Below are 22839 nucleotides of genomic sequence, written 5' to 3'. Positions count from 1 at the left end.
GCCACCCCACTGTTTTTCACTGGGAAAAATATTTACATTTTATCTTACTTTCCCTGTAAGTTAGTTACTTTCATATGTCTTTTGACAACACAACACTGAAACCAAGTTCAGTCGGTAAATCAACTTCAGTCCTGAGGAAAGTATTTTCATGTTTAAAAAACACGTGTCAAAGAACGTAAGTAGTCTCATTAGCTCAACAAAAATCATATAAACATGAAAGTAACCTGTTCCCCTTAAAGTGTGTGAATATGTAATTAATATTTATTTCCGTCTCATGTCATTCAAGAGAACAGTTATTTCTGCCATTTTTTCATGTTTCTTTTTTCACCAAGCATATGTTTTTTGTCATAGTGTAGTTGTAAGGTGACTCAAGCGTAGATGGTTTTAAATTCGCAGATGACTCAAGACAAGCAAAGTTTCAGTTAATCAAGAAGTTTAATACACAAATAACAGACGAACAAAAACAATGAACTGAGAGCGGTGACACCAGAGTGGAGCGCGGTGGACACAACACGAACGGTGGGGGAATAACCTACAAGAGAAAAAAGGCGTGAGTTACACTGCACTGTGAAACGGGGACAACAGAAAACTATGCGCTGGGTAAATACACTCACGAGGCTGAATATAACAAAAGACGCTCGGCAGAGGCGAAAAACAAACACTCTAGGCGAGGAAAAACTAGCAGAAAAGCTCACAGAAAGAGCGAGTAAACAAACATTCGAGGAAACAAACGCGGAGCTGAGGAAAGGTTAAACAGACAGTGGTATAGATGAAGAGAAACGAGAGAGACGCGGAGCAAGAACAAGGAAAGTTAAACCAGGGACAAGAGAATCAGAGTAGCAACGAGAGATCATACCACGTATCGGCAGCGGACCACCTAGCGACAACACAGTGGGCAGCAGGGTAGATATACATGGGAGGATCATCAGCGGAATGGGTCCCAGCTGTGTGTCGCCATTAAGCTGAAGAAGGACAGATGAAGACGCGGAAGCGGGGAGACAGGAAGTAAAACAATAAAAGCACAAACGAACACGAGTATTGCTCCTCAGGGCCGTATCCTTGCCAGTCAATCGGGTATCGCTTTGATGGCGGCGCCTTGTCAGGCAGCGGCTACTGAGGCTCCCGGTAACAAAGCCAAATGTATGTATAATACAATGAAAATGAAACAATCAACGAACGAACGAACAAACAGTGGAAACGGCGCAATGCGTTTATTAGGATATGACCGGCAAACGATCATTAATCTGAGGGATTTCAACGGCTTTTATCCCGTTAGGGCGGGGACACGGACGACCCTACACGACCTTGGTCTGTTCCACCGGTCGGATCCAAGGATCTACAGCATAGCGAAGCCCCGCCAGTCAGATTCATAGTCCTACAGCACAGCGAAGCCCCTCCCCAGCAGCAGGGATCATCATCACGGGGGACATCGGAGGCGGTGCGAGAGGAAGCAGAAGCGCGGTTGCCACGGCGGAATTAAGGCGAAGCTAAATGCTAACCCGTTCCGCTCGCCGCTCCCGTCGGTCCTGCTCTCTAACGTGCGCTCGCGAGAAAACAAACTGGACTATTTGAAACTGGACTTGAACACCCGAAGGGAGACACGGAACTGTTGCGTGCTGATCCTCACGGAGACGTGGCTCAACTCTTCTGTCCCGGACACCGCCATTAGCCTGGAAGGGCTAACAGCGTTCAGGGTGGACAGGAACCACGTGCTCACAGGTAAAACCCGGGGAGGGGGTGTCTGCATCTACATCAAAAACAACTGGTGTATCAACACAACTCCGGTCTCCAGTCACTGCTGTGTGGACATAGAGTTTCTGATTGTGAAATGTAGACCCTTCTACTTGCCACGTGAGTTCACCAGCGTCACAGTGGTGGCCCTGTACATCCCTCCAAGCGCTGACTGCAAACAGGCCCTCAGTGTCCTCCATCAAGCCATCAGCGACGTGCAGTCCACACACCCAGAGAGTGTCTTCATTGTGGCAGGGGACTTTAACCAGGCCAATATGAAGACTGTGCTTCCAGCCTTTCACCAGCATGTGGACTTCGCTACTCGTGGGGAGAACACCCTGGACCTGGTCTACACCAACATCAAGAAGGCGTACAGAGCTGTCCCTCGTCCTCACCTCGGCTCCTCAAATCATCTCTCTGTGTTGCTGGTGCCTGCATACCAGCCCCTGCTCATGAGAGAGAAACCAGCAGTGAGGACAGTGAGAGTGTGGCCAGAGGGAGCCATGTCAGCCCTTCAGGACTGTTTCGAGCGTACTGACTGGAGCATTTTCAAGGATGCTGCTACGGACTGCAATCAGCAAACAGACGTGGGGGAGTATGCGTCAGTGGTGACTGGCTACATCCAGTGGTGCATGGAGATGGTCACAGTCAACAAGACCATCGTCACTCGGGCCAATCAGAAGCCTTGGATGATGAAAGAGGTGCGTGATAGACTGAGGGAGCGAAATGCTGCGTTCAAATCTGGAGATGGAGCGGCATTCAGATCAGCGAGGGCGAATCTGAACCGTGAAATCCGGGCAGCGAAGCGCGCCCACAGTCGGAAGGTCCAAGGCTTCTTTCAGAATGCCAGCAACACCAGACAACTGTGGCAGGGCATCCAGACGGTCACAGGATATAAAGCCTCTCCCCCTCCCTGCCGTGACGACATCAGCTTCCTCAATGAGCTGAATAACTTCTTTGGAAGGTTTGAAGCTCTCAATACCAACCCTGCGAGGAAAGCTGCCCCCCACTCTGACGAACAGACGCTCAGACTGGACACCGCTACGGTGCAGAGAACTCTGAGGAAGGTGAACAGCTAAAGTAAAGCTGCAGGCCCTGACAACATTCCTGGACGACTGATTAAGGAATGTGCTGACCAGCTGTCCCAAGTGCTCACGGACATCTTCAACACCTCTCTGACCCAGGCGGTCGTCCCTCCATGTTTCAAGTCGGCCATAATTATTCCTGTGCGACGACTTTCGCCCCGTTGCACTAACATCCACCATCATGAAGTGCTTCAAGAGGGTGGTTGAGGACCACATCGTCTCCATACTCCCCGCATCATTCGACCCGTTCCAGTTTGCGTACCAGCCGAACCGCTCCACTGAGGACGCCATCTCCACTGCTCTCCACCTGAGCCTGGAGCACCTAGAGAAGAAGAACACTCTGGTTCGGATGCTGTTCCTGGACTTCAGCTCTGCTTTTAATACCATCATCCCACAGGACCTGGTACATAAATTGGAGCAACTAGGAGTGGAGACCTCCATGTGCAACTGGCTGCTGGACTTTCTCACCAACAGAACCCAGTCTGTCCGAGTAGGAGGTAACACGTCAAGTGTTATCTCCCAGAACATCGGCTCCCCTCAGGGATGCGTCCTCAGCCCACTGCTGTTCACTCTGCTGACCCACGACTGTCGCCCCAAGTATAGCAGCAACCACATCCTGAAGTACGCGGACGACACAATGGTTGTGGGTCTCATCCAGGACAATGATGAACTGGCCTACAGGGAGGAGGTGCAACATCTGGTGGACTGGTGTGAGACGAACAATCTGGCCCTGAATCTCGACAAGATGAAGGAGATTGTCGTGGACTTCGGGAGATCAAGACACAGCCATGCCCCTCTTTACATCAACGACAGGGGTGTGGAAGTGGTGAGTACAACCAAATACCTGGGTGTGCACATCACAGACGATCTTAGCTGGTCACTCCACACCTCCTCCCTGGCAAAGAAGGCACAGCAGCGTCTGCACTTCCTGAGGCGGATGAGAAGAGCTTCCCTGCCCCCCCCCCATCCTGACCACCTTCTACAGAGGGACAATCGAGAGCCTGCTGACCAGCTGCATCTCCGTCTGGTCTGGGAGCTGCAGTGCATCAGACTGGAAGTCTCTGCAGAGGGTGGTGAGGACAGCGGAGAAAATCACCGGGACCCCGCTCCCTGCCATCAAGGATATAGCAGATGTTCGCTGCTTATCCAGGGCACAAAGGATCATCGCGGGCTCTACTCATCCAAACTATGCACTGTTCTCCCTCCTGCCATCTGGCAGACGGTTCCGCAGCATCCGATGCAGAACCACCAGATTCAGGAACAGTTTTGTTCCTGGTGCTGTCAGGTTGCTGAACATTGGACAATAGCTGCAATACTGTTTATTTGTTCAATTGTACATCCTTATTTTATTATTATTTATCTATCTATTTATTTTTGGACATTTCGTTTTGTTTTTGGAAACTGGAGGCCTCGGACCGAAATTTCGTTGCCATCATATAGTAATATGTTTTGTGCAATGACAATAAAGAAAGTCTAAGTCTAAGTCTAAGGTATCGGAAGCCTATTTTGTTGACTGTAAAGGCAGGATGATTGTCGATGAGGATGGGGGCAGGAGGTTCTTTGGCGGCTGGACTGTGTGGAGAAGATCTGACCGGCTTGAGCAGGGAGACGTGGAGCGTAGGGTGGATCTGAGTCTGGAAGTTTGAGCCGGACTGCGGAGTTGTTGATCCTTGTCTCCACCTTGACAGGACTGATGTATCTGTTTCTTTGACTCACCAGGAACCTGAAGATCTCAGGTAGACAGCCAGACCATGTCACCAGGTTGATAGTTTGGAGCGGGAATCCTGCTCCGGTCAGCGAAAGTCTTGGTTTGTTCAGTGGAGCGAAGGAGTGCAGCTCGGGTTCGAGACCAGGTCTCACGGCAACGTTACAGGTGTTGGTTAATCGATGGAACCGCAGTCTCAGCTTCCTGGGAGGGAAACAAAGGAGGCTGGTATCCGTAAGCAACCATGAAGGACGACATACCGGTGGAGGCAGAAACAAGGGTGTTTTGGGAGTACTCCACCCATGGGAGTTGAGAGGACCAGGAGGAAGGGTCATTTGAAGTGACGCATCTGAGTGTCGACTCCAGGTCCTGGTTAGTCCGTTCCGTCTGCCCATTAGATTGTGGGTGGTATCCGGAAGTTAAGCTCGAGGTGGCTCCCAGGGCTTTTAGGAAAGCCTGCCACACCTGCGAAGCAAATTGTGGTCCTCTGTCTGAGACCACATCCATAGGAATGCCATGGAGGCGGAAAACATGTTTGACGATGAGATTGGCGGTTTCCAGGGCAGACGGGAGCTTCGTAAAGGAAACAAAGTGTGGCATCTTAGAAAATCTATCCACAATGGTCATAACCGTTATCATACCTGCAGACGGGGGCAAGCGCTTGACAAAATCGACGGCAATGTGTGACCAAGGTCGGCCAGGAAGAGGCAGAGGTTGTAAGAGACCAGCTGCAGGACGATGTGAGGATTTGGAACGATCCAACGATACAGGTCTCAGGAACAATGGTCTCCATTTTCTCTTGGGAGAGAGGATTCTCATGGAGTCTGGACAGAGCATCGGGTTTAGCATTCTGGCTGCCTGGGCGGTAGGTTATGGAAAACCTAAATCTTCCCAGAAAAAGAGCCCAACGAGCCTGACGAGAGTTGAGCCGTCTGGCGGACTGGAGGTACAGAAGGTTTTTATGGTCTGTGAATACCAAAAAAGGGGTTTGAGCCCCCTCTAACCAGTGCCTCCACTCCTGTAGTGCAGCCACAACGGCCTAGGGCTCAGGGTTGCCAATATCATAATTTCTTTCTGCACTTGATAATCCTCGGGAAAAGAAAGCACATGGGTGTACCTTTTGGTCAGACGGATCCCTTTGTGACAGGATAGCGCCGATTCCTGAATCTGAAGCGTCTACCTCCAGGATAAACTGCCGGGAAGGGTAAGAATGACGCAGGATCGGAGCAGAGGAAAACAGAGTCCGGAGCTTGTTGAAAGACTCCTCAGCCTCAGGAGTCCAGACGAAAATCCTCTCAGTGGAGGTAAGCGCCGTCAGTAGAGCAGCAACCTTGCTGTAATCTCGGATGATGCGTCTGTAAAAGTTTGCGAAGCCCGAGAACTGTTGGAGTTGCTTACGGTTGTTCGGTGTCTTCCAGATTACCACAGCTTCGATTTTTGCAGGATCAGGAAGAAGGCGTCCCTCTCCCAATATGAATCCCCGGAAGCTGACCTGTTTCATGTGAAACTCAGACTTCTCGGCTTTGCAATAGAGTCTATTTTCCAGAAGTCTTTGTAGGACCAGCCGCACATGCTCCTTGTGTTCCTCCTCCACCCTTGAGAAGATCAGTATGTCGTCCAAGTAGACGTATAGAAAATGATTAATCATATCTCTGAGGATGTCATTTACAAGTGCTTGGAATACAGCAGGAGCGTTAGTTAACCCGAATGGCATGACACAATATTCGAAATGACCCAGAGGCATCTTAAAAGCGGTCTTCCACTCGTCTCCCTCTCTGATGCGAACTAGATGATAAGCATTGTGTAAGTCAAGTTTCGAAAAAATAGTTGCCTGGTTTAGGGGCTCTAAAGCAGGGTCGATGAGCGGAAGTGGGTATTTATTTTTAACATGGATCTGGTTCAAGCCGCGATAGTCAATGCATGGACGAAGAGAGTTGTCCTTTTTGCTGACAAAGAAAAACCCCGCACCCAGAGGGGAGGAGGAAGGGCGAATCAAACCAGCTGCCAGGGACTCATTTATATATCTTTCCATTGACTCTCTCTCTGGGCAGACATTATATAGTCTACTCGAGGGGAAAGGAGCCACAGGAATTAGATCGATGGCACAATCATAAGGGCGGTGAGGGGGAAAAGAGAGAGCTTGGTCCTTATTAAATACCTCCCCAAGATCGTGGTAACAGGTAGGAACCTTTGAGAGATCCGGAGGTGAGGGTGGGGAGGAAGGGGTGGTCTGAAGGGAACCAGGAGCAGACCTAAGGCAATGAGCATGACAGTGGGTGCTCCAGCCAGCAATCTTGGACCGTGTCCAGTCTATCTGCAGATTGTGTGTGGAGAGCCAGGGAAAACCGAGAACGAGTGGAGAAGAAGAAGCAGGGAGAACCAGAAACGAGATCACCTCAGAGTGGTTTCCAGACAGTGTGAGGGTCAGGAGGGAGGTGTGGTGGGTGACTTGTGGGAGCAGACTGCCGTCAATTGCCGAAAGAGAGCAAGGGGAGTCCAACCTGACAAGAGGAACGGATAATGAGTCAGCAAAAGAGGCGTCGATAAAGTTATCGTGAGCACCTGAATCTATGAACACCTCGACCGGAGAGTTCTTCTCTCCCTTGCGCAGGGAGGCAGAAAAAATTATTCTTCCCACTCTAATAGGTGTTTTACTGACCTTATTTTGCGAGACGAGTGGAAGACGGCAGCCTCTAGGACGGACCGGACAAACACGGATGATGTGACCCGGTTGACCACAATATAAACAAAGGCCCCGAGAGATCCGGAGTTGGCGTTCTTCCAGTGTCAGTCTCATTCTCCCCACCTGCATGGGCTCAGAGTCTTCAAGTCAGGAGGAGACTTCGGGCTGAGGGTTAGTTGCAGGTGGAGAAAACGGAACCGGCAACACCATGTGGTGAGTGGGACGTTTCTCTCTGGAATGCTCTCTGATCCTGTTATCTATTCCAATAGCTAGGAGGATGAGCTCCTCCAGAGAGTTGGGTTCGTCGCGGAGACAGAGTTGGTCCTGTATTTTGGAGGCTAGCCCATTAATAAATATGGACATGAGTGCTGGTTCATTCCATCCAGTCTGGGCTGCTAGGATCCTGAAGCGGATCGAATATTCGGATACCGATTCCTTAGGGATGTCTTGAGTGACAGATACTAAGTGCTTGGAAGCGCAAGAACCACTCTTGAAGGGAGCATCAAAAACTCGACGCCTCTCTGAGGAGAATGTGTGGAAATCATTCAGAATGGGAGAGTCTTGACTCGCAAAGAGAAGCTGCCCACTGGCTGGCCTTGTCGCGGAGAAGGTTTATACAGTATACAATCCGGGCTCTGTCTGTCTGGAAAAGTGAGGGTTGAGAGTCAAAGACAGGCGAATATTGAAAAAAGAAGTTCTTACAGAAGCCTGGTTTACCTGCATAAACCTCTGGCATAGGAATGGTCAGCTCTCAAACATTGAATAGTTGTTGTACTGGGGCACGAGCAGAAGCAGCGACTGGAGCAGGTAAGGTTGAGTCTGCTCCAGTAGGAGGAGGCGAAGATCGCTCACAATGGGCTGAAATATTCTGCAGCTGCTCCAGGAAACCCTGAGTCACTCTCTCTAAATTAGAGATTCTAGTGCCCTGGGAGCCTACAGCCTTCTGCAAATTCAAAACCATTGCTGAGTCAGTTCAGTGGCTAGACGGTTCTGTCATAGTGTAGTTGTAAGGTGACTCAATTCATATGGTTTTAAATTCGCAGATGACTTGAGACAAGCAAGGTTTCTGTTAATCAAGAAGTTTAATACAAAAATAATACACGAACAAAAACAATGAACTGAGGGCGGCGACACCAAAGTGGAGCGCGGTGGACACAACACCAACGGTGGGGGAATAACCTACAACAGAAAACAGGCGTGAGTTACACTGCGCTGTAAAACGGGGACAACAGAAAACTATGCGCTCGGTAAATACACTCACGAGGCTGAATATAACAAAGGACGCTTGGCAGAAGCGAAAAACAAACACTCTAGGCAAGGAAAAACTAGCAGAAAAGCTCACAGAGTAAACAAACACTCGAAGAAGCAAATGCGGAGCTGAGGAAAGAGCAAACAGACAGCGGTATAGATGAAGAGAAACAAGAGAGACGCGGAGCAAGAACAAGGAAAGACAAACCAGGGACAAGAGAATCAGAGTAGCAACGAGAGATCATACCACGTATCAGCAGCAGACCATCTAGCGACAACACAGTGGGCAGAAGGGTAGATATCCAGGGGAGGATCATCGGCGGAATGGGTCCCAGCTGTGTGTCACCATTAAGCTGGAGCAGGACAGACGAAGACACGGAAGCGGGGAGACAGGAAGTACAACAATAAAAGCACAAACGAACACGAAACCTGACATTTTTGTTACTTTAGCACAGAGATTAAAAACATGGAAAAGCATTGTTTTCTTTGTCTCAGAGGATGCATTATTCACGTGTCAGCATTATGTGCTAAATAAGTGTATTATAGATACTGTCATACAAATTCAATCAGTGTTTAACTGATTTTAACACTGGATGTCAAGGGGGACGTGAACTTGCTGCTTTAAATAGCAGCTTCTCGCTTATCATGACAGGTAAACATACTTGGGGTCTCAAGGACACTGTCTCAAGGTGTTGCAATGACTGAAAGGGGTCCCAGGACTTAAACCCAAAATAGCACTTAATAAGTGCTGGTGGACAGAGAGATGGCAGGATGATCACTGACGATCAACTCCTTCATAGGGTTCATAAAGTTAAGGGGTGTGGTGTCCAAGACCTGGACCATCATCTTCCTTGCCAAGACTGTCTTGGGTGGATGTTGGCAGGGAAGATGAACGTTTGAGCTGATGCACGGGAGAGAGTCGCCGAGGCTCTTGGAACTCCAGATCTCCGGCGAGTGTTTCTTTGGGTCTCCCATGTGCACATGAAAAACAACACCTGTTTCAAGGTCCAGCTGGGAGATATGGAAGCCCGGACCATTGACCAGCACAGACCGGTGAGCCAGGGGTAGTTACTGCAGTTGCCCGGCTCCCTCTCTCGCCGCTCCCTCCTTCAACTTGTGGTTCATAAGATATATAGAAAATATCTTGTTTTTCTCTTTCTGTGTCCTCGGTTGTTGCTTGTGTTAACATCTTGAATACTAAGCGTATGGTCGGCCACCTATTTTTTATATTAAATGATTTACTGAAAGATTTGTCAAGCAAAATATGCAGTCGTTAATAAAAAACAGAATTTTTGCTGAATGTGGGATTTGAACATTAACAATAAAATCACTTATGGAGGCAGCAACTAGTTCCCAGGATGTAGACACGCTGTGTTTAATGAATAATGGTCACACGTGGTGACTTAGCAAATTTATTGGTGAAGCGCTTTGTGGGTGTGAGCTGCATTTTTTGAATAAAGTTATAGTGTAATTGGTGGTTTGGATTGTTAGATGTCGTTTTTACATTGGCTCACACAGTACCCCAATTTATCTCTTTGTTGTAAATCTAGCTAGGTCTCGACACCATGCAGCACCACTGAGTGACCCCACTCCTCGGGTGAGCTATGATGGTTATATGGTTTATGGTTTATATGGTTTATAGAGAGTATGTGTTCGGAGGGGTTTGGTCCATGGTATGCCACATGCACACATTGTGGGAAGTTGGGGTGTCCAGAATCGCTCTGTTGGGCTCCGACGTCATCACCACCAAATCTCGAGAGAGACCCCCGAGAACAGGGGTGGGATCCAGGCGCCCCGCAGTTGCTTCTGAACCACTGCGCCAGTGTGACTTCCGCCTGGAAGTGCATTGGAAAGCAATTGCAAAATTCCCATGGAATGTCAGCTTGAGTTCTGGTTTAAATGACAGTTTGAAGTTTGAAATACAATTTGACCTCTGCCATTTGCTTAGAAACACATTAAAAAGGTGAGACATTTCAAGTTGCGCTGCTGCCTGAAGCTGCTGTTTCATTGGATCATTGCAGAGTATTAATCAGCAATTAAAACCATTTGTTAGAAAAAGAAACTACAATAATGAACTTCATTTGCTTGAGGTTTTCCATAGTATGTTGGTTTTACACCAGGCAGGTGTGCAGCGTGTGCGTATTGACTAGCTATATAAGGAACTGACCAAACCTGGGTTATTTTGATTACACGTGATGGAGAAGGTCACTATTGGTGATGCTGTGTCCAGATGCAGGTCTGGACACAGGAGACTGCTGAAAGACTGAAGATGGCAAGGTAAAACATGGACTATGGAATACCATGTTGCACATTTACTGAGTAGAAGTGCATAAATGTGCAACAGATAATTCTAGACATGTACAAGAAGTTGTGAATCATGTTTGGTCATAAAGTAGTCGACATGCATGAAAGAGAATGGAATACAGCTGTTACAATAATTTAGACTCTTTCACAAAGTAAAGATGAAGAACAGCCTTAGAGCTGGACACATGTTCATCTTCATGTGTTTCTGCACTGACAATAATTTGGCCTCTGGGGTTTTGGCACATATCAGAGATGCACGTCGTCATTTAGGTGAAGTACATTCAACAGCGGACAATATCAGTGTATAGTGTGCTTTGGATGACACGTTCTCCATAGTGCCCCCAGGTCCCAGTGTCATGGAGCTGACTCCTCAGTCACCTGAAGAGACCTCAGCTCATGAAGGTCCTCCTGACCTCACTCAGGTCCCCTCCACTTCCACCTCATCAAAATAGAAACGTAGAGTTACTGTTTGAATCAGAGTTATAGGGGATGACACACTGTAATTCTGAACAACATTCATGTTACAGAGTCCACACATGATGCCACCTTTCTGCTGCGGGACTTCACACGCAGTCTCCTTGGTCTCCACCACAAAAACAAGTTGGCTTTATATAAAGAAATGCAAGGTCCAAAAAAGCTAGGAAACCTGATGACCACCTACAAACGGGCAAAGGACAGGTCGAAACGAGAGGAAAGAGGAAATGACTATACGACAATAAAGTCAAACAGAAAACCTCTGTCACCAACCTCCACTTGTTCTCTTGTTAGTCTGAAATGGCTCTTGAAGTCTTACGGACTGAATAAGGAGACTACGTCCTCCTCAAAAGAAATTACTTTATCAACTGACCTGGGAAAATTATGGAGAGTCCGTTACAACCTACGGATTGTTTCATGGCGACAAATATATATATATAAACAGTGTTATTTTTAGAATGAAGGAAATTAACGTGGCGGAATATAACAGACACTCGTATATTTATTGTGCTTTTCAAAATGTTCGGGTAATTTGACTTGTTGCTGGCAGTTTCTTGCCTTTTCTTGATTCGACAAAACTACTTACCTTCTCTGAGTGCATTCTGATAAAGAAGTGTTCCCCCGCCTCCAATTCATCAGCCAATAAATCGAAAAAAAGTGATTTTCTCCATCGCGTTCTTCGTACCAAGTACAATCCGACTACAACAATCCGAGATTTCCCGATGTATCCGCCCCCTTCGTCATCATCTGGGAAGCACCCCGCGCAGCCGCCGCCTGGTCTCACAAGCCCATTGGTGCTGCTGCTGCCTGGCTGTTCCTGAAAAAGCGTATCGACACAGTGACACACTGTGCTGATACTGTGTTGATACTGTGTCACTGAATAGTGACATCTGCTGGACATTAAGAATCCCTGCAGGCAACCGAGTTCTACATTTACACTGATTTGATGACCTACTATATATATTAATATCAAATAATTCTTTGCATTCATTATTATTCCATATTTTTAAATAATGTGAAAATGTGCCATCATGTGAAAAATCCAACGTTTTTAAATTTCCTAAATTACATGATACCTTGTAAAATCATTTGAATTAGAATGGAACAAGACAAGTCGGAAATCTGAGACAAACACACAGATCGAAATAACTACATTATTCTCCAACAGGAGATCAAAATGGTCCTACACGGCAGACAGCTTGCGTTTCCCTTGGAGCTGCCCCCTAGATCCACAAAGACATTCACAAAGAACTGTGAGATTCAACTGTTTCACCAGTTACATCCTGTTGACAGGTGCACTTCCTTAGAAAATGATGGTTACTCTATTCTATGAATATGTGCGTAGCCCTCTAACGGCCTTCGCTATTGGTTAATCCACATCGAGGCACTGGCCTCGGCCTGAGACTTTGATTGATTGGCTCTCCGCCCAGGAAGGCACCACCCACTATGTATAACTCTCCCCTGCGCCCGCCGTTCTGCTCCCTTTGGAACTCAGCGGAAACAGGCCTGCTGGGCAGCCAGTTAGAGTGCTACGCACATATTCATGGAACCTCATCATTTCTATGTCATATGTGCTCCGCCCTCTAACGGCCTTCGCTATTGGTTAAAAACCCAGGTGAAGGCTGTAGGGATTAGTTCACTCCCAGCATGGCCTTACAGAAGACCAGAGAGAAAAGAACCAAATCAACGACCAGAGGGTCCAGCCATGGACGACGATCCCTGAACAGACAACACAGTGTGAGCCACTGAAGTGTCCGTCATGTCTCTCAGATTGTTCTGAGCAAAGGACGAAGCAGAAGACCAAGAAGCAGCTTGACAGATGTCTTCCATAGAAGCATAGAACCTCCGAAACGCGCAGCAGATGAGGAGATGGCCGTAGTTGAATGAGCCCTGAGGCCCTCTGGGGCCACAGAGCCTTCAGCTTTGTATGCAGCAGACATGGCCATACAAACCCAGTGGGCAAGGCGCTGCGATGTGACAGCTTTGCCTCCCAGGTTCCCTCCATAGCAGACAAACAGACTATCGGTCAGACGAAAGTCCTTTGTCCTGTCCACGTAGCAAGCTAGGGCCCGCACTGGGCACAACCGGTGCATCCCAGCCTCCTGATCAGACTGATGAGGTGGGGAATAAAAGGCCCTCAACATCAGGATTTGAGACCGATACGAAGCCGTGATGACCTTCTGTCTAAAAGCCGGGTTTGGATGAAGGGTCACAGAGGTCAAACCCTCACCAAAAGACATACACCGTGGGCTCACAGACAAGGCTTTCAGATCGCCCACTCTCTTAGCTGAAGCTAATGCCAGAAGAAGAGCCGTCTTCAAGGACAAAATGTCCAGCGAAGCGGCAGCCAGTGGTTCGAACGGAGGTCTACAGAGCCCTTCTAGAACCACCTGCAAACTCCAGGGCGGAATTAGGTTCCTCACAGGAGGCCTAATGCGCCCAGCGCCAAGCAGAAATCTCTAAATGACCGGGTGACTCCTCACGGAGACCCGGTCAAAACCTTGGTGCCCAGCCGAAATGGCGGCCGCAAACACATTGAGTGTAGACGCCGCCCGGCCCTTGTCCAACAGCTCCTGCATGAAGGACAAGATCTCCGCCACAGAGCAAGCAGACGGCGAAAGCTGTCTCGCTGCGCACCAGCTAGCAAACACCCGCCACTTGGAAGTGTAAAGTTTGTTAGTCGCTGGCGCTCTGCACCATCTGGATTTCTGCGTCCCACAGCCCAATGTCCAGCAGTCTCACCCTTTCAGCAACCAGACCTTGAGAGGTCGACCCAGGACAGGACGGAACCAAAGCCGGCCCTGATCCTGCACCAGAAAACCGTGAGAGTCTGGAATCGTCCAGGGTGGACCCGCCACCAAGCTGACCAGGTCTGGAAACCACCTGGTGCCGGGACTGTCGGGGAACACCGTGATCACCGTCAACTTCTGCGTTCAGAGCATCCACCCCCAGGGTGGGGTTGTCTGACGCCCTGAAGGAGAACCACAGAGGGCCTTTGTAGTTCATCCTTGATGCGAACAAGTCCGCGACCGGAGCCGCAAAGCGAGCCCAGACCGCCTCTGTCATGTGTGGCGCGAGACCCCACTCTTCCGCTGACACGCCTCCTCTGGACATTCTGTCTGCGTCCACGTTCAGCACACCTGGAACGTGACGCGCTCTCAGAGATAAAAGATGAGAGGCCGCCCACAGAAGAATGCAAGCTGCCTCTCTGTGCAAAGAGGGAGCTCTCACTCCCCCCTGGCGGTTGATGTAGGTAACCGTCCTTGGAGTTGTCTGACCTGACCATCACGTGATGACCTTCCAGACGCGGCGCAAAGTGTTCCAGCACTTTCTCCATCGCTAACAACTCCAACAGGTTTATGTACAGCGTGGAGACGACTGCTGGAGGCCGAAAAGATTAGATCCAGATGAACTTGGGCCAGAAGGACCACAAACTTCGATCTGTCCCTGACTGGGTCGAGCCTGAGACGCGCGAACCAACGTTGAAGGCGTCTCATGTGCAAAAGACCCAGTTTGACTACAGAGTGAGCCGCCGACATGAGACCTAATAAGGTCATCACCTCGCTCACTCTCAGTCTCTGGCACTTCTCGCCACCGTCACAGCATGGAGAAGTCTCGACAACCTCTCGTCTGACAGCTGCGCTATCATGGACCGAGAGTCGAGAAGCAACCCCAGATACTGAGTGCAAGTGCTGGGCTGCAGCACACTCTTCTGGAGGTTGACCGCAAAGCCCAGACATGTGATGTGCCGCAGCACCATCTCCGTGTGACGTCGTGCTTTGTTCTCCGAAGCCGCTAGAATGAGGCAGTCGTCCAGATATGTCAGGATTCTTATTTCCACAGATCTGAGCGGCTCCAACGCAGCATCCACCACCTTCAAAGAAGAGCCGTGGAGTACCCGAAGGGCAGCTGGTCGAACTGGTAACAGTTGTCCCCCACTGTAAACCTCAGGTAGCGCCTGTGGCGCTGTAGGATGGGATCGTGGAAGTACGCATCCATCAGATCCACGGAGGTCATCCAGTCCCCTGGCCTGACACACTCGAGCAGTTGCTTTATTGTCAGCATCCTGAACAAGCGCGAGGAGATGAAGGCATTCAGCCGTCGCAGATGCAGAATTGGTCTGAGACCTCCCGATCTCTTGGGGACCAGAAAGTACACAGAGTAGAACCCTCTCTTGCGGTCCTCCTGAGGCACCAGAGAGAGAGCTCGTTTCCGAAGGAGCGACTCCACCTCCTGCTCCAGACACAGACGCTCTGCTGGGGAGCGAGGAGACGTGAGACGGACTCCCGTGAACTTGGGGGGACGGCGACAGAACTGGAGTTCCCCTGCTTAATGATCTGTTTAACCAAGGGGCGAGGGGGCCGCACAAATCCACCCACACAGAGTGAAAGTCTGTAAGGGGTTGAGCCAGAGACAGAAAATGCCCCCCCACCACATCTGGTATGTGCGGGGGGCACCCTCCGAAAGGGCCGGGTGCCGCCGTCCGGGTTCGCTGAAGACACCGTGGGTCGTGAATTTCGTCATCAGCATGGGAAGCCGGGAGATGTAGTCCACTGCTCGACACGGTGACGCTCGGTGCAGCCGCACTGGGTTCATTTGACTCAGGCGAAGCAAAATGGCCTCCACTGACGACACTCACCCGAGCGCTTGGAGAACATGGACGGGACCTCCCAGAGGCAGGCGGTGCAACATTGCTGCCAGAGACGACAGCTTCAGAGGCCGCTGGGAAACGAAGTCCCTTAAGCCGGCCAGCACTCACCTGTGCGTTTGAAGAGTTCGAACCAGGCCGACTTGACACGGGCGGTGAACGATGGCCGGTGGCCGAGGAAGCTAGTGTTAGCCTAGCCTTTTTAGCTAGCGAACACGAACCTTGGCCGACGACTTCTGCGTCTCCATCAGCTCCATGAGACCCGAGACGTTGCACGAGACGCGGCATCTTCTGAAAGGCCGCCGTAGAGGCCTGGATCCTCCCGAGCTCGTCCCCTGAAATGGATTCCTTCTCGAACAACAGCCTGTCCATGGAAGCTGCCACGAAGGCCATGTCGTTCGCCAGGGTCCGAACGTGCATACCGCATGCATAAGCTCGGTCCAGGAAGGTGGCGGTAGTACGGTCTTTCTCCTCTGGGAGCCATTGCTTACCGCCAGTCCAGAGAGAAGAGTTGGGTGCCAGACATAACCCAAGCGTGTCCCCCAGAGGTGGCAGCCCCCTGGTGGGATCGACGCCTTCCACAGGGAATACACGGCATATCCCCTAGGCGGCGCCATTGACGATCAAGGCGGTGTTTAGCCGAGTGGCCCCAAAGCCTGGTCATTTTAGGGACCATTTCGTCCATCGGGTACCTGCTCTGGCTAGGCCCCGCTGGAGTACTCTCGCCCTCATCCACCACCCCCAAGTCGTCGTCGTCGTTGGGCAAAATCTTGAGGTGGACCTCCTCCTCTTAAAAACGACGCTCACCCTCCTCTGTAACGTCCGCCCAAACCATCTTCACTGGAGGTGGTTTAGGAGCGGACTGAGGAGGCTGAGTAGCTGGAAGAGAGGCCGACTCCTGGTCGACTCCCTTCCAGCATGCTAGACCCGCCCGCCTGTGCCGCTCCTCTCCTGGAAGAGCCACGCAGGCGGGACACGAGTCCAGCAGTCTCAGGTGTTCAGGCCCCAAGCAGACGACGCAGGAGTCATGCTTGTCGGACTCACCGAGAGAATCAGCGCAGGACGAACAGGAACGCTCCATGTTAACCCGATGGTTGTAGTCACAGGCTGAGTTCCAAAAGGATCAGAGTGGCGGGAGCAGGGGAGAGTAATACATGGTGGGTTTTGCCTTCCTGCGTGGAGAGCCAATCAATCGAAGTCTCAGGCCGAGGCCATTGCCTCGATGTGGATTAACCAATAGCGAAGTCCGTTAGAGGGCGGAGCACATATGAAATAGAACTACATTATTTTCCGACAGGAGATCAAAATGGTCATGCACGGCAGACAGCTTGCGTTTCCCTTGGAACTGCCCCGTAGATCCACAAAGACAATCACATAGAACTGTGAGATTCGACTGTTTCAGCAGTTACATCCTGTTGACAGGTGCGCTTCCTTAGAAACACAGTTCCGAGTCGGCACAGTCACGTGACGGTCTCAGATCTGTGAGCTCGGCACACGCGCCGACGCATCGCTGTCTCAGGACCCGTCACTTCCCATTGCCGCTGGTTGTGTTGCACAGTGCTGCTCTACTCACAAAGCGAGTGTAAGTGAAGAGTTTTGATGAACAGTACTACTTGCTGAAGCAGCGTTTCATTATATCTCACTGAGGGGTAAGTTATGACATCAAATGACTAAACAAAGATCAGAACACGACGCACCCGGTAGCCGTTAGCAGCTCACGCTAGTTAACCTTAGCTCCAGTCGTTACCAGGCTCTATATACAGCGCTAAACTGCAAAACACTCAGTTCAGAGAAGACTTTTAAATGATTTGATCTTGAATTTAAGCCGTGTCAGCATCCACAAAGAAAATCCACTTGATTTGAAACGTGACTTGCATCGCCTGTTTTCGGTCAGTAACAAGTGTTCACGACCTGGTCCAGTCATCAGATGGTACATTAGGGATGGTCCGATTTTAATTTCGGAACACAATAACGCCTTGAAAAAGCGCCTTGTGATTATGGAGATGTTTCTGCATCAGTCGTTGAAGCATCTCGGTTGGACTGACTTCTGTGAGTGAGCGAATTTACTTTGACATACTTTTATACAGCAATAATTTTGTTATATGTTGATGTTACGGGTCCCAGGACGGTCAACCGTAGCAAATACTGCGTGCAGACGAAAGAAGACAACACAATATCAACAGGTGTCTCGTCTGGAGTCCAAGTGGCGTCTGATGAAACGTGTTCCCAGAGCTCTGTTACACTTTGTGTCCCCCTCGCAACTCCGACCCCAGACAATAGTTCCGCCTCACCTCACATCAGTAATAAAAAAAAAACACTCACAAAACTCCAAAAGAACACTAAATAGCCAAATGATCAACATTAATAACATATAACATTTTTGGCTAATTGTGGTCATCCATTTAGGGGTGCCACACACGCCCCAACAACAAAAGTGGCTCCCGACACAAACAATATCTAAACTTCAGGGAAACACTGGACTCAACACAAGACACAAACTACAATAACTGTATTTTAGGCATCCCTTAACTCAGCAAAGGGACTAAGGAAAGTAAGAATAGAGTGTATGTGGTGTGTAAGGGAATGATGTATGGTATGACAGTGGGAATCTGGGATCACAGTATGGGCTGAGATGAGCACTAACAGCATTTACAGAGGGGTAAGGCTGATACATCGGTGTGCCAAGCGAGGGATTAGGTGAATGTCTCAGCCGGCCTTTTCTCTCTAGTGGACCTTCGCAGTGAGTTGTCAGTTGTCTAAAGTAGCACCACTTTCTTGTGGGCATGACACTTCTAACTCCTTTCCAACCACATTCCCAATGTTTTCCCCTTCCAACTCATTTTGACCATTGCCTCGCCAACATTTTCATCAAACTCCATTTGCTCAGACTCTCCAAGATCTAACTCTGACTGTATTTCAACTGGTAATAGTCTCGCTTTCGGAGCATCTGGATTGAAATAGGATTGTCTGGCTTGGTGTTGTACCCCTACAGCAGCTCCTAAACTTGGACAGGATCTTTCCTCCACTTGGCCTATCCTGCCTGCTTGATGTCGCTGTTGATTCAATCCATTTGAAGTCTGGAATAACACAGGGGTTATAGAAGTAGGTACACTTATTGACCTCTTTAACCAATATCCCCTTGGTCTCTCATCATCTGACTCAGATGTGTCAGCGTTATCCACTTGCGTTATGACAGAGTCTGTTTCTCTGTCACCATGTTTTCGCTTGTGATGTCTTTGCTGTGTCGGTGGCTGAACTTCAATTGGAAGATCATTCACTAGTAAAAGCAAGTTCCTGTGCAGCGTCCTGGTTTTTCCTCAGGCATTATTCTCTGGTTGTATCACATATACTGGGTTATCTGTCAGTTTTCTCTTCACCATATAAATTGTCTTTTCCCAATAAGAGCGCAGTTTTCCAGGCCCTCCACGTTCTCCGACATTCTTAACTAAAACTCTGTCACCTGGTTTTAGTACAACCCCTCTCATTTTCTGATCATAACAGGACTTTCCCTTAGCACTCGAAGCAAAACTGTTTTTGCTAGCAATATGGTATGCTTCAGTCATTCTTCTCTTCCATTTTTCAACATACCCGTTTTGAGTCTCATTTTCTGTCTTTTCTGATAACTGAAACAATAGATCCAAATGATATAAGAGAAAATGTGGAGAGTAACCTGTGGCTTCGTGGCACGTACAGTTATATGCATGTACTACCTTTGCAAGGTGTTCTTTCCATGATTCTTTCTCTTTGTCTGTCAATGTACGAAGCATCTGAATAAGCGTTCGGTTCAATCGCTCAGCAGGGTTCCCTTGTGGGTGGTAGGGAGATGTTCGGGAATGTCCCACTCCAGTCAGCTGTCCCAGGGTCCTAAACAGCTCGTTTTCAAACTCCTGCCCCTGATCATGATGGAGTTTGTTAGGGAATCCAAAATGGGGAATTTTTGTATATCCTTTCTGCTGCAGTGCGACCAGCCTTATTTTTCGTCGGGTACGCTTGTGCAAATCTTGTGAAATGATCGACTATGACTAATATGTACTCATAACCCCCCTTGCTCTTCTCAAGGTGTAGGTAATCTATATAAATTAGTTCCAATGGTGAGTTGCTCATGGGGGCACGTATATGGGTCAACACAGCTTTTCTTTGAATCAGTTTAGCAACTGCTCTGCGCTTGGCACAAATTGACATGTCAGGCTGTTCATAGCTTTTGGTTTGCTTCTCAACAAAGGAGTCAGTTAGCGGAGGAGGTGATTGACATCCTGGTTGATGGTGATCCGTCTGGGGCATTCCTTGACTTCCGATCACTGGTTCCCCTGTTGCAGTGTCCGGCTCTCGTTTCCCTGGTTCTTTTGCCTTTTGAGACAACCAACGGCTCTGTGACCCTCCTCTCCACACACAAAGCAATGATTACAGTCCCGTCTGTTACGTTCACGACATGTCTGGCAGTCGACCTCTCTCTCTCTCTCTCTCTCTGGCGTTGTTCTGGGGTTGGCGATTCACAGTGGTCGGCTGGGATAATGCTTGTGGTTGTTGAGACTTTACCAGGTTCGTCAGTTCTTCCACCTTAGCCGTTAGCTCTTTAACAGGATGTGGTTTTGTTTTGACTTCTTGTCGGCTTGGCTGTGTTACTGCGAGAAGACCCTATTCTCCTCTGTCGTTCACTTTCTTCACTGGTGATCTGTGTTACTAGGCGCAAAATTGCCTCATCACTGACATCACAGTTTGTCAGGAGGGGTTTCAACTCCGAACGTAGGCTGCTGTGTTTCGCTCCTAGACCCTGATAAACCGTGTGTAGGAACACATCCTGAACTGTGGCAGCGGTGTATTTAATGCCTGCATCTGACAACTTGGACGTAAATAAGACCGTCTGTTTCAACCCAATGACTCTATAGAGAAATTGTTGAGGCGCTTCACCATCTTCTTGTTTAGCACACATTAACTCGTGAAATAATTCAGTACTGTTTTCCTCCCTCAGGTGTGCTTGCAGGAACCCCTTCAGCTCCACTACAGTCAAGTCATCCTTATCAATAAGCATGTCTTTGAAAATCCCTGGTTTCACTATTCGCAGTACCCCGCGAACGTTTCTCTGTATCAGAAAACCCTTCTTTTACTCCTTCCTCAATCTGTTTACAAATGTTATTGTAACTAATATCAGAGGAATGGTCTCCAAATTGACCACCTTGAATCTTGAACTCTTTTCTTTGAAAGTATGCCATGTCTCGAAGGGAGAAGCTTCCCTCACACCCTGGTTGAGGAGCAGATGGGGTTTGTGGCCCATTAAAGCCAGGCTCACAAGTCTGTGCTGATGACATAATAGTCTCTCTCAACCTCTGTCCCAATTGCTCATAATTATTTATCATGTTCACCAACTCGTACCATCAGGCACACCCACTCTGACAGGACTAGCTCCGGCAACACCACTGTGAATGCTGGACATGGTCAAGCTAGTTGGTATAGTATTGTCTGTAGCCAGCATCATATGAGATTCCTTCGCATTTACATTTACAATAACATTTCCTTGGTTCTGAGTAAGAGTCACACAAGATGTCTCAGAATCATTCCTTCCACTCTTAAGGGCATCAATAGCATCATTGAGTATCAACAATTTGACCATCCCGCTATCTTCTAAGTCAAGTAATTGCTTACTGTGCAAATATGAACTGATGAAGTCCAAACACCCTTCATGATCAGTCGACGAGAGTTCGGGTTGGTCCTGTCCCACCTCCGTACTGACGTCCTTGGCAATATGGAACAGCTCCTGTGCCGAGAGGGTGAGAAGACTTTTCCCAATGTCCCACAATAGGCTCTTCCTCTCGTTCTGCGACATCAGAGCAACTCTTCCACTCTTGAAATGGGTCACAGCTTCAGCAATGACAACTCAACAGCCCACAACAGCTCACCGCTCCAACCACAGCAATTTTCTGGCAGTGTCTTGTCTTGCTCCCAGGTATGATGAATGGATCCGCAATACCGCCTCTGGTTAGGAGATGGCGCTAGATTACGGACGAGCCCCCAAGATTTGTTACGGGTCCCAGGACGGTCAACCGTAGCAAATACTGTGTGCAGATGAAAGAAGACAACACGATATAAACAGGTGTCTCGTATGGAGTCCAAGTAGCGTCTGATGAAACGTGTTCCCAGAGCTCAGTAACACTTTGTGTCCCCCTCGCAACTCCGACCCCAGATAATAGTTCCGCCTCACCGTCTTATATCAGTAATTAAAAAAAAAAAACACTCGCAAAACTCCAAGAGAACACAATAGCCAAATGATCAACATAAATAACATATTACATTTTTGGCAGATTGTGGTCATCCATTTAGGGATGCCACATTGACGGGATACATTGTACGACTGAACAATTTATATCCCACTAGTACGCATTATTGTTAATTATGGGGGTATTGTGAGTTGTATTTGTTGGCAATATAGGAATAATGCAGTTGCATAGCATTTTGTGAAAAAAGAAATGATCGTGAATACTTTCCAGATCTTTCATTCATCATCATCATAGTTTTTTTGGAATTGCAGTTATGAACATGATGGCAGCTGACGTGTGCAGCCACGTCAAGGTGGTGGTACGAGTAAGGCCTGCCACTGAAAATGAGAAACGAAAAAAACGCCGGAACGTGATCCAGGTCGTCGATAACCACATGCTCGTATTTGACCCCAAAGAAGAGTACCAGTCATGCTTTGGCACACAAAGAGTCCGAAACAGGAATATTAACAAGAGGGCTAACAACGACCTCAAGTTTGTTTTTGACAATGTTTTTGATGAGTACTCGACACAACAAGATCATTTTGAGAATACTGCCAAAGGTGTTCTAGATGGTGTGATGAACGGCTTCAACTGCACAGGTAGTTGAATGACTCTTAGTCAACCGTGGTACTCTGAAGGATTTTGTCTTCCATTGACATATAGCTTTAAGTATATGTTGATACATATTCATTGTGGAAGATTTTTTTAGT

Source organism: Synchiropus splendidus, chromosome 7 (genome assembly GCF_027744825.2).
Source record: "Synchiropus splendidus isolate RoL2022-P1 chromosome 7, RoL_Sspl_1.0, whole genome shotgun sequence".
Classification (NCBI taxonomy): domain Eukaryota; kingdom Metazoa; phylum Chordata; class Actinopteri; order Syngnathiformes; family Callionymidae; genus Synchiropus; species Synchiropus splendidus.
This window is presented reverse-complemented; position numbering follows the sequence as displayed.